We start from the raw sequence: 6,000 nt of genomic DNA, 5'->3' as shown, positions 1-6,000 counted from the left end.
CCTCGCCCACCCGCCCGCCGGGCGCGCTCCGCGGGAGTCTCCCCGCACCCTCTTCTCCCGGGGACCGAGGGCCGGGCTCCGCCCCGCCGCTGCCGCTCGCTAGCTCAAGCCGCCCGGGCCGCCGCCGCTGCCCCGCGTCCCGGCGCTCCAGGACACGCGGGGCAGCCGGGGGCGCGGGCGGCGAGCGCAGTGCCGAGCTGTACGGAGGGGACGGAGGGGAGGGCCGGGCGGCGGGGGAGGGAGCGGGGAGCAGAGGCGGGCGCAGGATCCCCGGCGCCCCGCGCGCTCGCTCGCTGTCTCCGGAGACGCGCGGGCCGCCGCCGAGCGCACTAGCGGGTCACCTTGTCCAGGAGGTAAGTCCCGACCGCCCCGGCCGCGCGGGCAGCGGAGGGGTCGGCGACAGTGGGGCGGGGGCCGCGGGCGGGCGGCGAGGAGGTGGCCCCCGCGCGGGAGGGAGTCCTGGCTCCGCCTCGGAGCGCGCAGACCGGCGGCGAGGTGGCGCCGGGGTGAATCCGGGCGGTCCGGGCGGAGGGACCGGGGAGGCGCGGGGTCGCCAGGCGCCTGGGAGAATCGGAGCAAGCGAAGAAGATGAGAAAGAAGGGGCCGGGCGCCGGCAGCCCGGGCTGCAGCCTGGCTCCTCGCCACCCCAGGCACCCCGGTGGCGCCGAGGAGCCGCTGTGCAAAGTCGGAGGGAGCTGCTGAGATCGAGACCCGGGAGCGCGGTGGAGCAGGGCTGCCCGGGCGGTGGAGGCGCACGGCAGGCATTGGCTCTGCGGGTCCGGGAGACCCCTTCGAGTGACTCACAGGAGACAGACGGGGGCTGGTGAGCGGGGCCACGGCGGAGGTGGGGACCGAGGTTCATCTGGGACCGGGCAGGGAAGCGGGCTTCGCTTCACCAAGCGGAGGGGAAAAGGAAGGCAAGGGTGAGAGCGCCCTGGGGCCCGGGTCCCGGGAGCCCCTCGCGGCCGCTACAGCCCGCAGCCCCGGGAGCCGCCAGCAACCGCGCGGAGAGGGCAGAGAGTGGATGTGTTTGGGGGTTCGAGTTGTGGTCACGATTTTCCTTGGTGCGATTTCTGTCTCTTCGTGCGCGCTCTCGGAGGTGAGGAGCGAGGGAATTGGGTTACAGGGAAAACTGGGCACTTTTCCTAGGGAAGGGGCTTTGATGGCGATGCGTTTGCGGCGGTTCCAGTGGAGTGGGCGCTTCGAGTCCTGCTTTGGGAAGGCTGCCAGTGGGGTCGCTCGGCTTTTCTGAAGGACTAGAGGAAGGGGTCCTCTGGTCGCCTTCGTTTCCTGGGGTGGTCCCCGTGCACGCAGAGCCTTAGGCGCCTGTCACCCAGACTTCAGGTGCGCACAGCCCTTCTGCGGCGTCAGATGCTCTGGCGCCCGCCAGGCTCCTGGCCGAACTCCTGTCTGCGCCTTCTCGGCCGAGTCCTGGGTTCAGGTTCGGTGCGGCAGACACTGGCCGAGGGTTTGGCCGATTTAGGGGCCGGGAGTAGGTGGCTCCGTGCTTTAGTTAGAATCAGGCTCAGGCAGTAGGGTGAGCCCCCGGGTCTGTGGATCTTGTTGACCCCCCTCCTGCTGGCCAGTGTGTTTGGTCAGAGCCCAAAGGGAGCGGCTGCTGCGCTGCGCAGACCTGCAGCCCGCGGGGTGAGCCTCTGGTAACAAAACCAGGAGGGAGCCGGCCAACTTTTCCTTGCTGAGGAGAGATCGCCGGGCAGTCAGAGTTGGTGCTGGGATGTGGTCTTTTGAGGGGCTTTGGCTCGCTAAATGCTCCGGGCAACCAGAGTGCAAAGCCAGCCCGGCGGTGGTCTGATGTCCATTCTGGCTAGGACAGGAAGTGGCTGGAGCAGGTTTGGGATAAATTATTGCATGCTATGTGCCTGGCGGTGGTGTGGAATGTCTTTCTGGAGATCAGAGCACAGGTGCTGGCCTGTGAGGCGTTTGAGGACGAGTCCTCACCTCTCTCCCTCCCTCTCTTTCTGCAACACCCCGGGGTCCCTCTGCTCCCAGCAGAGGTTAGTTTGTCGCTCATCTGCTGCCCTCTCCCACCCTGCCCCCACCTACTGCATGGAAATGGAATCGCGGTCATCAAGAAGGCCTTATCAAATACAGAAAAAACTGGGGAAATCTCTGTCTGAAGTTTTTCAGGATGGAGGATGTCAGTGCCCCTCCTCCAACCCTGTTGCCTCCCCTCCTGTTTACCACTCTCCTGCCAGTTGGAGGCCATGTCTGAGGAAGGGTTTGGAAATCCATTCGCAGCTCCCTTCATCGCAAAACACGGCCCCATGAATCTCCAGCTGATGACGTTTCATTTCATTTTCATGTAACCAGGGACAGAAACAACTTCTTCAAATGATTCTATGAGAAATAGGTGATGTTAAAATAGAAACAAAGATGCCCCCATGTCCATTTTGGGGTAGAAAAGAAACCTGCTAACCTCCTGGAGGCCCAAAGAGGGGAACTGAAGGAGGAGAGAGAAAAATTCAGATGCTGAGAAAAGAGACATGTGGAACAATTGCACTTGGCTAGTGCCAGTGGCCGTGCAAGGGGTAAACAGATCCCAGTCAGACCAGGATAAGCAAAAGAATACGTTTTGGTTTAAAAAAAAAAAAAAAACTTGAATCATTAAGCAATTTCTCCCACATTAAAAGTGCTGCGCTGACTTGGCCTCAGCTCTTCATTAGCTCTAATGCATATTTTCTCCGGAGTTATTACTATTGTAATAGAATAAAAAGCTCTTTTCTTATGTAAGTTTTCTATGATAGACACTAGTCGGTGCTATTCTGAGGTTCGTGAGAGTGCTGACATTTCATCTCTCAATTAGAGAGCATGTGCTGGTCACCTGGCCACATCTGGAAACTGCTTGCTCTGATGGGTTCCGAGTGTGGGGTCTGTGGACTGGAGAGGGTCTCCTGGGGCCAGCCTCCAGAAACTGTGGGAGAGAGCCCCCATACCTGCACACCCTTCCCATTCCCCATGCCTCTGCACCTGGCTTTATAGAAAAGCAGCTCCTAAAAATTGCCAATAATGTGCTTGGAGGACTGGGCAGGCTTTCGGACACCTTGATAAGGTGAGCTCTTGAACCAGATCCTCAGCCAGCCTGCTGTGATGTGAATAACCAGGCCCTAGACCAGCACCTCCACTAGCTTTGTTTGTAGTGATGCTTTCTAAGGCCCACTTGACTTCACATTCCAGGATGTCTGGCTCTAGATGAGTGATCACACCATCGTGATTATCTTGGTCTTGAAGATCTTTTTTGTACAGTTCTTCTGTGTATTCTTGCCACCTCTTCTTAATATCTTCTGCTTCTGTTAGGTCCATACCATTTCTGTCCTTTATCGAGCACATCTTTGCAGGAAATGTTCCCTTGGGATCTCTAATTTTCTTGAAGAGATCTCTAGTCTTTCCCATTCTGTTGTTTTCCTCTATTTCTTTGCATTGGTCACTGAGGAAGGCTCTCTTATCTCTTCTTGCTATTCTTTGGAACTCTGCATTCAGATTCTTACATCTTTCCTTTTCTCCTTTGCTTTTCACTTATCTTCTTTTCACAGCTATTTGTAAGGCCTCCCAAGACAGCCATTTTGCTTTTTTGCATTTCTTTTCCATGGGGATGGTCTTGATCCCTGTCTCCTGTACAATGTCATGAACCTCAGTCCATAGTTCTTCAGGCACTATATCTATCAGATCTAGTCCTTTAAATCTATTTCTCACTTCTGCTGTATAATCATAAGGGATTTGATTTAGGTCATACCTGAGTGGTCTAGTGGTTTTCCCTACTTTCTTCAATTTAAGTCTGGATTTGGCAATAAGGAGTTCATGATCTGAGCCACAGTCAGCTCCTGGTCTTGTTTTTGCTGACTGTATAGAGCTTCTCCATCTTTGAGCAGAGAATATAATCAATCTGATTTCAGTGTTGACCATCTGGTGATGTCCATGTGTAGAGTCTTCTCTTGTGTTGTTGGAAGAGGGTGTTTGCTATGACCAGTGCATTTTCTTGGCAAAACTCTATTAGTCTTTGCCCTGCTTCATTCTGCATTACAAGGCCAAATTTGCCTGTTACTCCAGGTGTTTCTTGACTTCCTACTTTTGCATTTCAGTCCCCTATAACGAAAAGGACATCTTTTTTGGGTGTTAGTTCTACAAGGTCTTGTAGGTCTTCATAGAACCATTCAACTTCAGCTTCTTCAGCGTTACTGGTTGGGGCATAGACTTGGATTACTGTGATATTGAATGGTTTGCCTTGGAAATGAACAGAGATCATTCTGTCGTTTTTGAGATTGCATCCAAGTACTGCATTTCGAATGCTTTTGTTGACCATGATGGCTACTCCATTTCGTCTAAGGGATTCCTGCCCGCAGTAGTAGATATAATGGTCATCCTGAGTTAAATTCACCCATTCCAGTCCATTTTAGTTTGCTGATTCCTAGAATGTCGACGTTCACTCTTGCCATCTCCTGTCTGACCACTTCCAGTTTGCCTTGATTCATGGACCTGACATTCCAGGTTCCTACGCAGTATTGCTCTTTACAGCATCCGACCTGGTTTCTATCACCAGTCACATCCACAACTGGGTATTGTTTTTGCTTTGGCTCCATCCCTTCATTCTTTCTGGAGTTATTTCTCCACTGATCTCCAGTAGCATATTGGGTACCTACCGACCTGGGGAGTTCCTCTTTCAGTATCCTATCATTTTACCTTTTCATACTGTTCATGGGGTTCTCAAGGCAAGAATACTGAAGTGGTTTGCCATTCCCTTCTGCAGTGGACCGCATTCTGTCAGACCTCTCCACCATGACCCGCCTGTCTTGGGTGGCCCCACGGGCATGGCTTAGTTTCATTGATTAAACAAGGCTGTGGTCCTAGTGTGATTAGACTGACTAGTTTTCTGTGATTATGGTTCCAGTGTGTTTGCCCTCTGATGCCCTCTTGCAACATCTACCGTCTTACTTGGATTTCTCTTACCTTGGGCGTGGGGTATCTCTTCAAGGCTGCTCCAGTAAAGCACAGCCGCTGCTCCTTACCTTGGACAAGGGATATGTCCTCACCGCCACCCCTCCTGACCTTGAATGTGGCCTTAGAAAGCATCACTATGAACAAAGCTAGTGGAGGTGATGGAATTCCAGTTGAGCTATTTCAAATCCTGAAAGATGATGCTGTGAAAGTGCTGCACTCAATATGCCAGCAAATTTGGAAAACTCAGCAGTGGCCACAGGACTGGAAAATGTCAGTTTTCATCCCAATCCCAAAGAAAGGCAATGCCAAAGAATGGTCAAACTACTGCACAATTGCACTCATCTCACATGCTAGTAAAGTAATACTCAAAATTCTCCAAGTCAGGCTTCAGCAATATGTGAACCGTGAACTTCCAGATGTTCAAGCTGGTTTTAGAAAAAGCAGAGGAACCAGAGATCAAATTGCCAACATCTACTGGATCATCGAAAAAGCAAGAGAGTTCCAGAAAAACATCTATTTTTGCTTTATTAACTATGCCAATGCCTTTGACTGTGTGGATCACAATAAACTGTGGAAAATTCTGAAAGAGATGGGAATACCAGACCACCTGACTTGCCTCTTGAGAAATCTATATGCAGGTCAAGAAGCAACAGTTAGAACTGGACATGGAACAACAGACTGGTTCCAAATAGGAAAAGGAGTACGTCAAGTCTGTATATTGTCACCCTGCTTATTTAACTTATATGCAGAGTACATCATGAGAAACACTGGGCTGGAAGAAGCACAAGCTGGAGTCAAGATTGAAGGGAGAAATATCAGTAACCTCAGATATGCAGATGACACCACCCTTATGGCAGAAAGTGAAGAGGAACTAAAAAGCCTCTTGATGAAAGTGAAAGTGGAGAGTGAAAAAGTTGGCTTAAAGCTTAATATTCAGAAAATGAAGATCATGGCATCTGGTCCCATCACTTCATGGGAAATAGATGGGGAAACAGTGGAAAGAGTGTCAGACTTTATTTTGAGGGGGCTCAAAAATCACTGCAGATG

General features: G+C 52.2%; 1 protein-coding gene across 2 annotated transcripts in view; it reads left to right on the top strand.

The window, feature by feature from the left end:
* Nucleotides 1-201: 201 nt before the first annotated feature.
* Nucleotides 202-6,000, top strand: part of SYNDIG1 (synapse differentiation inducing 1) — a 109,464-nt gene continuing 103,665 nt past the window's right edge. The window contains exon 1 of one of the 2 annotated variants that reach the window (XM_040248856.1): nucleotides 202-353. The gene's annotated coding sequence lies outside the window, so the exon portion shown is untranslated. Of the gene's footprint in view, nucleotides 354-481; nucleotides 824-6,000 lie in introns of those variants that run through there. The other variant, XM_040248857.1, reaches the window with a different exon arrangement.

Source organism: Oryx dammah, unplaced genomic scaffold (genome assembly GCF_014754425.2).
Source record: "Oryx dammah isolate SB20612 unplaced genomic scaffold, SCBI_Odam_1.1 HiC_scaffold_10, whole genome shotgun sequence".
Lineage (NCBI taxonomy): Eukaryota > Metazoa > Chordata > Mammalia > Artiodactyla > Bovidae > Oryx > Oryx dammah.
Note: the sequence above shows the minus strand (reverse complement) of the source record. Positions and strands in the feature narration are given on the sequence as shown.